We start from the raw sequence: 9496 nt of genomic DNA on the forward strand, positions 1-9496 counted from the left end.
TTAAAAGTATGATTATAAAAATCTCAGTGAGAGCCAAGGGAATACAGATAATAGTTATATAAAATTAAGGCAATGCAGGATCTGAAAGAGAAGTTCAGCAAAGAGAGTCTAAAAAGAAACAGCAATCTTGGAAAAGAAGAGCTCAATAGTCAAATTTTAAAATACTGTTAAAAGCCACAAGACTAGACCAAGTAGAAGAAAGGATATCTGAAATATAAGAGAGAGAGAGAGAGAGAGAGAGTGTGTGTGTGTTAGGGGGAGAAGGGAAGGAAGAAGGAAGAAAGGAAGAGAAGAGGGAGGAAGAAGAGAGTATTCAAGATCCATGGGCTGGGCATAGTGGTACATAGCTGTAATCCCAGAGGGCCAAGAGGCTGAGGCAGGAGGATCACAAGTTCAAAGCCAGCCTCAAAAATTTAGCAAGGCCCTAAGCATCTCAGTGAGACCCTGTCCCTAAATAAAATATAAAAAAGAACTGGGGATGTGGCTCAGTGGTTAGGCCCCTCTGGGTTCAATCTCCAGTACCAAAAAACCCCACCAAAAAAACCCTATGGGACAACATTAAACAAACAAATCTCTGCATTTTAAGAATACCTGAAGGCATCCAACATGGACACCCCAGGAGGTCACTCTCCCTGGGCTCTGTTTAAGTGGCACAGAAGAGAACAGGGTTCTGTCCCATGATGTACAGTCCCTTTCACAATGGTGGAGATGAAAATGGGCTTTGTGTCTGCACTTGCTTATTCCTACAACTGCTCAGTCCTGTGAACAATGATTGAGATAACAAACCACGGAGTGAATGTCTAGTATGCTGAGATTTTTAATTAGATTAAGATATTCAAGAATCTAATTTTTTAAAATTTTCATTCAGAAAAATAAAATAATACCTGAAGACAAGGAAAACAAAGTTAGGTACAGTAAACCTAGTCAATAATATAAGAGCAGAAAGATTCCCCAATCTTGGAAAAGATATGGATAGCAATGAACAGGAGGCTTATAAGACCAGTAAAGAACTTCACCACAGCATATTATAGTCAAACAATAAAAATGAACAAGACATGGCTGGGATATAGCTCAGTGGTAGAGAACTTGCCTAGTATGCATTAGGCCCTGAGTTCAATTCCCAGTACCACGGTGAAAGAAATAAAAGTAAAGGAAAAAGAACAAATTCTAAAATCTTCAAGAGAAAAGTGCCCTTATCATTTGTTTAACAATTCGAGTTAGCCAACCCTCAAGTGTGGTATCTCGTTTAATGGAATCTTAAAAAAAAAAAGTGTTATTAGACATATCTTTTCCTACCCCAAAACTTTTTGGCTACTGGATTATTTTGGTTAGAGATTACCTCAAATAACAATAATAATTCCAAGCAGGGAAAATGATCCCTAAAATGTAAATAAAGGAAACATGAGCTAATCTGGCAAGGCATCCAATACTAAGGTTAAAATATGTTTTTGCTTAGTATTTGATTTTTTTCAAGCATCATGTTAATGGGAAGGCCACACAGTCTACCTGAAGGCAGCCGAAATTAATCAAACCTTGAGGCTCTGAATGTTGAACAACATAAAAAACACCAAATAGATGCTGAATGAAAGATAATGGAAAGTGGAAACCTCAGCTTGCCAAAGATAACATGAGATAGCTTCTCTCCTTAGCTTCTTAAAAACAGTCCTGTGATCTGTTAAAGAGAAAAGCATGGGCAAGAGCGATTTCTGATATCGTGTACTCTAGCGTCACAAGTCTAGTCTTGCAACAGAGCAAAGACCACAAAGAGAGACGTGCTTAGCTCTATCAGAAAAGAGGAAACCCTTCTAAGGGAACAAAGGAAGGGTTTATAGCTTCAGTGGCCGAAGCTTCTTATGAGACTAACATCCAGCAATGATTAAATCCCCCTGGTCAAGTGGATGATTAGTGAGGCATTAATGACAAGTAAGTTTTGAGTGTGATCCAGGAACATCTATCCCTTCATGAGCAAAAGGGGCTTTAGGGACAACCAAATATTAAAACTACTTTTTTCTACAATTAGTATATATGACTATGGTCAGAAACAGAAGCTTTCAGGATAAAACAAAACAAACATCATCCTTTAGTAATTTAAAAGATATCTCAATTCTTGAAAGCTACAGATGGGATTATTAAAATATCCTGAATTCACCAGAGCATACATATCCCAACATCAATGAATTAATCTATTGAATATATGCTATTTTTAATTTTTTTTTGTCATTAATGAAGACAAGATGAACAGCATGTCTTTATTTTATTTATTTATTTTGTGGTGCTAGGGACCAAACACAGTGCATCACACATGCTAGGCAAGTGCTCTGCATGGAGCTACAGCCCCAGCCCAATATATGCTATTTAAATAAGTACAATCAACTCAAATCAGAAACATAAGGAGACGGAAAGAATTGTATATGTGCATGAAATAGAGGTAGAGGCAACTGTCACAGAAAGAAGATCCTTTAGCTAGAGATTTTTCAGCATTTTTTTTTTCCCTTAAAAGATGCACCAGACATACAACACCTAAAAGCAATGTCATGCTGAGCATGGTGACACACACCTGTAATGCCAAGCAACCTGGGAGGCTGAGGCAGGAGGATGTATCAACAACTTAGCAAGACCCTGTCTCAAAATAAAAAATAAAAGAGATCAGGGATGTGGCTCAGCATTGAAGCACTTCTGGAATTAATCTCCAGTGAGGGGGCGGGGAGGGGTGGTGCCTAAAAGCAGAATAGACTAAAAATAGACCTGAAAGGGTCACATCTCTGGATTATTCATCCTCACTCAGTTCCAGGGCCTCTCCCTGACACAGCTATAAAGTAGGCAAAATTTATCTTTAGACTCTCCTACTTACTTCTCCTCTGAGTCTTGGTCCATCTGAGGTGCTCAGTGCCTCAGGCTGTCCAGATATCACCACACCCAGGCCTTCCCTCCTTGGAATGTGGCCTGGACACTAAAGCAAGTTTCTTTGTATTTATTTTTCCCCAACCACTAATAGAGTTAAAGTTAAAGGGAGACTGAGGCAGGAGGATCATTTCAGTCAATGAGTTTGAAACCAACCTGGGCAACAAAGGAAGATCCCACTTCAAAAAAAAAAAAAGTCAAAGTTAAAATCTTCTTCTCAGCTAATCACCTGGGAGGAAAGTAATGCTGCAAAGGAATTCATACTTGCATGTAGGTAACAAATATATTCTAAATCCCTAGCATTCTAAAGTTTTGTTAAACTAAAGCAATATGAGGAATGTTAAGACTGTAGGGTATGCAACAAGGAACATCTGGGGAGATCCGAGTTTCCTCAAATCATGTGTATTAGTCAGTTGGCTATTACTATAATGAAATACCTGAGGCTTGGTAATTTTATAAAGAAAAGAGGTTTATGTAGCTCATAATTCTGCAGGTTCAAGGGCTTGGTACCAGCATCAGCTCAATTCTGGTGACCTCATGTTGGATGGTATCACAATGGTGGGGGTATGTTGTGAGATGGGAGAACACATGGCCGCAGAGAGAGCCAAAGAGACTGGTACAGGACTATACTTGTTCATTTATAACAACCATCTCTCAATAAGTAACTCAGAGGGCTGGGGTTGTAGCTCAGTGGTAAAGCACTTGTCTAGCATGTGTGAGGCACAGGGTTCAATTCTTAGTACCATATATAAATAAATAAAATAAAGGTCTATCAACAACTAAAAAAAACTATAAGAAGGAGGAGGAGGAGGAGGAGGAGGAGGAGGAGGAGGAGGAGGAGAAAAAGAAGTAACTTGGAGTGCCATAAGAACTAGCTCCCCTTCTGACTTAGGAACCTCCTACTACATTCCATCTCTTGAAGGTCCCAGCACTTCAACATCACAGCAATGAGGACCAAACCTCCATTTGCATGAATCCTTGGGGGACACACTCAAACCATTTCCAAACCCAAGCACCATCCACATGCCGTCAGGCTGGCAGTATTCTTTGTAGGATCAGGTCTTGCCGCCTCTAAAATAAGAAAAGTCACCTACTTCCATCGACTCTTGAGCAAATAGCAAAAGAAAAATTAGGGCAGATACACAGGTTTTGAAAACCTACCAAAAAGTGAAATGTAAATCTAAAATATGAGAACTAATTCTTAGTTTCCTTTTCTCATTGTAAAATAAGACTGAATGATCCACGGAGTGCCAAGATCATTCAATGAGGGGAAGGACAATCTTTTCAACAAACGGTGCTGGGAAAACTGGAGATCCATATACAAAAGAGTGAAATTGGACCCTTACACCACACACAAAAATTAATCAAAATGGACCAAAGACTTAAATGTAAAAGCTAAAACTCTAAAACTCTTAGAAGAGGGCTGGGGTTGTAGCTCAGTGGTGGAGCACTTGCCTAGCATGTGTGAGGCACTGGGTTAGATCCTTAGCACCATATAAAAATAAAATACATGAATAAATAAAAAATAAAATAATTTTTAAAAACTCTTAGAAATACAGGTGAAAAGCTTTATGATATTGGTTTGGCAATGAACTTTTGGACATATCATCAAAAGAAAAAAGATAAACTGGACTTTTTAAAAATTTTGAAATGTTGTAAATCGAAAGATACTAGCAACAGAATAAAAAGGCAACCTATAAACTAAGGGGAAATGTTTGCAAATCATATATAAGATGGGATTAATATTCAGAATATAAAGAACTCCTATAACTACAAAAATAATTCCACGCAACTCAGTTAAAAATGGGTAAAGAACTTGAATAAACATTTTTTCCACATAAAATATTACAAATGGTCAGTAGGCATAGGAAAAACTGCTCAACATCACTAATAGGTAGTGATACCAATCAAGCCAGGTGTGGGCACATGCCTATAATCCTAGCAACTCCAGAGGCTAAGACAGGAGGATTGCAAGTTTGAGATTAACCTCAGTAACTTAGTGAGGCCCTAAGGACTTAGTGAGACCCTGTTACAAAATAAAACATAAAAGGTAGGGAGGGTTGTGGCTATGACTGAGTGGTTAAGTGACTCTGGGCTCAATTCCTGATACCAAAAAAAAAAAAAAAAAAGACACAAATCAAAACTTTTTATAACAGAGGTCCCTTTCATGTAACAGGGACCAACTCTATGTTTTAAATGTAAACCTTGCTGCTACACCACCGGCAGCTTATTTTAAAATTGACTTTTTTTTCTTTCCTTTTCTCACCCTTCCCTAACTGTGCAAAAAACAAGATTAACATTCTTTGTCCTAAGCCGAGTTATCCGTCTTTCTGCTTACTGCCCACCTGAACAAGGAAACTCTAGACCTAGAAAGGGGAAAACAGCTCTTTTAAGGATAAAGTTGAACATTAATTATATCTACTATGGAAAAATAGCCCTGGTGTTCACCTTTTTAAAGTCTTCTGGTCTCCCTAGCAGTCAGATGGCAGCCTCTGTGACATGAATACATTCCTTCTCTTACTAGCAAAGCAATCGCTTTTTCCCTTTTTCTCAAAGTCTTGGCCTTTTTTGGATAGGCATCAGGGACAAGGACTGAGCTTTCAGTATCAAAAGCACACTGGGATAAGATTCATACTTATTTGGATGGCTAATATCAGAAAAAAAGAAAAAGAAAATTAGTGTTGGCAAGGATGCAGAAAAATTGGCACTGCTGGTGGCAATGTAAAATGGTGTGGCCACTATGAAAAATAATATGGCATTTCCTCAAAAAAATTCAAGCTTCAACACAGACCAAATGATCCAGCAATTCCACTTATAGGTATATTCCCCAAAGAACTGAAAGCAGGGACTGAAGCAGATATTCATACATTTGTGTTCACAGCAGTGTTAAGAACAACATGAAAAGGCAGAAGCTACCCGAGTGTCTAGTGTCAGATGGATGGAAAACAAAATGTGGCATATACAGACAATGTAAGGATTTCTTTCATGTTTAAGGTTTTATAACATAACATATGCCACAACAAGACATTATGCCAAGTTAAATAATCCAGTCACAAAAGAACAAACATTGTATGATCCCACTTGTATGAGGTACCTATAGTAGTCAAATTCAGAGAGACCTAAAGTAGAATAAGGGATCAGATATGGTAGCACAAGCCTGTGATCCTAGTAACTTGAGAGGCTGAGGCAGGAGGAGCTCAAGTTGGATCTCTCAGCCTGAGCAATTTAGGGAGATCCTGTCTCAGAATGTTTTAAAAATTTTTTTAAAGGACTGGGAATATAATCCAGTGGTAAAGTGCTCCTGAGTTCAATCCCTAATACCAGTGGGGGAGTGGGGAGAGAATAGTGGCTGCCAAGGCCTGGAGGAGGAAAAAAATGGTGGGTTGGTATTTAACAAGTACAAAGTTTCAGTTTGGATGATGGAAAAGTTCTGGAGATAGTAGTAAATATTAATGTACTTAAAGGGTGAAACAGTAAATTATTTATTTAATTATTTTTTATTTATTCATGTACTTATGTATTGGAGATTGAAGCCAGGGAACTTTTATCACTGAGATATATCGCCAGTCTTTATTTATTTATTTACTTATTGAGACAGAATTTTAAGTTGTTGAGGGTCCCACTAAGTTTCTGAGGCTGGTCTCAAACTTGTGATCCTCCTGAGATACAGGCATGCGACACCACACCCAGTATATGTTATGTATATTTTCACACACACATGCACACATATACACACACACAAAAAAAAAAAAAAAAAAAAACACCTGCATAAGCATTTGAGATAATTACCTTATTTACATGGTCAAATTTATGATCCATTTTTCAAATTTTTAAATAAATACAACCAATACAAGGTGATTTTCTTCTTCCATTTTAACTTTAGAACATGAACAATACAGACTTCCACGTCTTCCTGGATTCAGTTTAACATGAAATTGTTTGGCTGGACTGGATGTGAATGGATACCAAGGGTAGAAGGCCTGGAAGCTCTGGCTGGCCCCTGAGAATAATCCCAGAATTTGCCACTACCTTTCAGAGGAAAAGTCATAGCCCTTGCAGGGTGGACCTGTGTGCATCGCTTCCAAGCACAAGTCTGAGAAAGGCTTTCTCCCCTCTCGGAATAACTGTACCCGAGCCTTCACCTCCCTCTCTGCAGAGGCACCCTATTCAGAGTCCGTGATCAGCACTCTCTCCTTGACCAAACCTGAGTTACTCTCCCAGAGACCTCTGTTCAGCCGCTCCCTTGGCTCCAGTCCTTGCTGGGCCTATATGACGTCAGTCTTAGTAAGAATCCTAGTACATGAGTTTAGGAAGAATCTCCACACCCTTAGTGTCTCAGTAATTTCCTACTGACCCCCCTCACCCTTCTCCTTGGTTCTAAATCCTCAGCTGTCTTTGTTGTATTCAGTGTTGAGCCCAGTCTCTCCCGTTACAATGCTCTTACTGCAACAGTCTCCAAGTTTTCCTTATTTTAACAAGTGCCAGATTAATTTTGTCTTAAAGAACATTTCAGCAAGAACTTTGGAAGTTTTAAAAATTTTAGCATTTCAAAAGCAACAGTCCCAAGAGGAGGTCATAGTTGCTGACACAGTAAACCAGTGATTTATCCATTCATCCGACTAGGTTCTGGTGAATGAAGTCTGCAGGATTTGCCCATATGAGCTCATAGCATCTTAACCTTCTAAAAGCTAGAAAATTTAATGATCACAACTGAGCTCTCTTGAGAGAGTGGAAGGGAAATTACAATGATTTAAATTAAAGCAATGTCAGGGTTAGGGATGTATCTCAGTGGCAGAGCATTTGCCTAGCTTGTGTGAGGCTCTGGCTTCAATTTCTAGATAGCAATGTCTAATACTTGAAATGCTACTGCAGCCAACCCAAACCCTAGACTGATTTTCTATCTCCGCCAGCCTACTCCATCCAACCTAACACATATTCACCTCCCCCATACACACACACATCTGGTGCTCTTGTGAGATATAACAGACATCAATTATCCTCGCTTCCCTCCCACACTGGACACTTAGATACATGTCCCTGTTTCACAGGGCCAAGACATCAGGCAGAGTCGACAGTCCTCTCTGAGATATCAGAGGAGGCTGCTGACACTGTGGGAGACACAGGATGCTGGTGCAATGCTCGGCAGAGAAAATGCCAGGGCACTGAAGTGTATCTGCATGACTCATTGGAGGATTTTCTTTAGGAGGAAGTGCGAAGCAGCCTCTCTAAATTCGGGTAAGTTAAGGGGTGGAAAGCCACTTGCAGAAGCAGGAAGGAAAAGGCCAGGGCTTATCCCTGAGTACATGACTACTTTCTACATTCAGTACAGACTCATTCAAAAGGAAACAATTTATTCCCTTCAAACAACAAGAAGTACAGTATGTCTTTGTCCTCTGTCAAGTTGTTCCAGGAAAGTATTGATGGTGCTCATTAACAGCAACTAACCACCTGTCATTCAAATCACTCCTGTTTCAGTTTGGATAATGTGGGAACATTCAGAGGTAAATGATTGTGAGAGCTGCAACCTAATCAGTCCATTCTAGTTTGAATGGACTGTCGGGGTGGTTACTGTATGCAGGTGTTGTGTGGCTGGAGGAGGTGGGTCACTGCGGAGGCACTGTGATGTCCTTCTCTCTTCCTGGCTCTTCCTGACCCTGCCATAGCTGAGCAGCTTCTCCCAGATGGGCTGCCTCACTCAAGCCCAGAGCAATGGAGTTGGCCATCTATGGACTGAGACCTCTGACTCTATGAACCCCAAAGAAACTATTCCTCCTCTAGGTTGTTTTTGTTGGGTATTTGGCTCACAGCAACACCAAAATTTACTAAAACCATCTCTAACTTCGGTATGATATGTAACGAAGAATGGTTGCAAACGTGTCTGCAGATGGGTATCTCCTCAGAGGAACTTCAAGCTTCGCATCAGCAGACCTCCCTCTGGCCCTGGGCTATTTGGGTTGCCAGAGCAAGGAGTTGACTGGATGAGGTAACTGGGCCATTTGTCTTCAAAAATTATTACTAACTTCATGATTTTGGTTATAGACCCCACAATTAGTTTGTTTCTAAAAGAGAATGTTATTTAGTTTTTTTTAAACTGAATTATTTTATTTAAGTCATCAGGTTTCCTAAGTAACACAAACTTCCTTTTTCACAAATGTAACATCAGCTATCTGGGGATTTCTGATGGGTCATTAGCTAATTATCAATTATAATCTCCCCCATCCTATTCTAATTCAATCTCCATTCTGTTTAAAAAAAAAGTTGCTTTTATAAATCACAAGAAAATCATTTAAATAAATTCTCTATTTTAAAAACATGCCTAATTCAGAAGTCTCCTTAATTGTGCTTTTTTTTCTGCTTTGTTATCTAAAACATTTTTCCTAAATGATATGAATCTTCCCTATACTCATCTGTAGCAAAAACCAAGCCATCACATGAATCAGCCAAAATGAAGATGTTATATGATATACTACATGACTTCCATTTTTGGTCCAAAAGGTTTTATGACAGTGATTTTAACCAGACCATATGACAGGGCAGAAAAATATATTTCAAAATGAAGAGTCTTTTCCTTAGTTATGTGTATGACATCATGTGA

General features: G+C 39.2%; 1 non-coding gene across 1 annotated transcript; it reads left to right on the forward strand.

The window, feature by feature from the left end:
• The first annotated feature begins 601 nt into the window (after positions 1–601).
• On the forward strand, positions 602–802 carry LOC124104888 (small nucleolar RNA SNORA73 family). Its single transcript, XR_006855564.1, has one exon. It is a non-coding gene; the product is annotated as a small nucleolar RNA SNORA73 family (small nucleolar RNA).
• Positions 803–9496: the final 8694 nt, after the last annotated feature.

This window comes from Marmota monax, unplaced genomic scaffold, assembly GCF_021218885.2.
Source record: "Marmota monax isolate L192 unplaced genomic scaffold, Marmota_monax_Labrador192_F-V1.1 WCK01_AAM20220418_F8-fsc00001, whole genome shotgun sequence".
In the NCBI taxonomy this organism is placed as follows: domain Eukaryota; kingdom Metazoa; phylum Chordata; class Mammalia; order Rodentia; family Sciuridae; genus Marmota; species Marmota monax.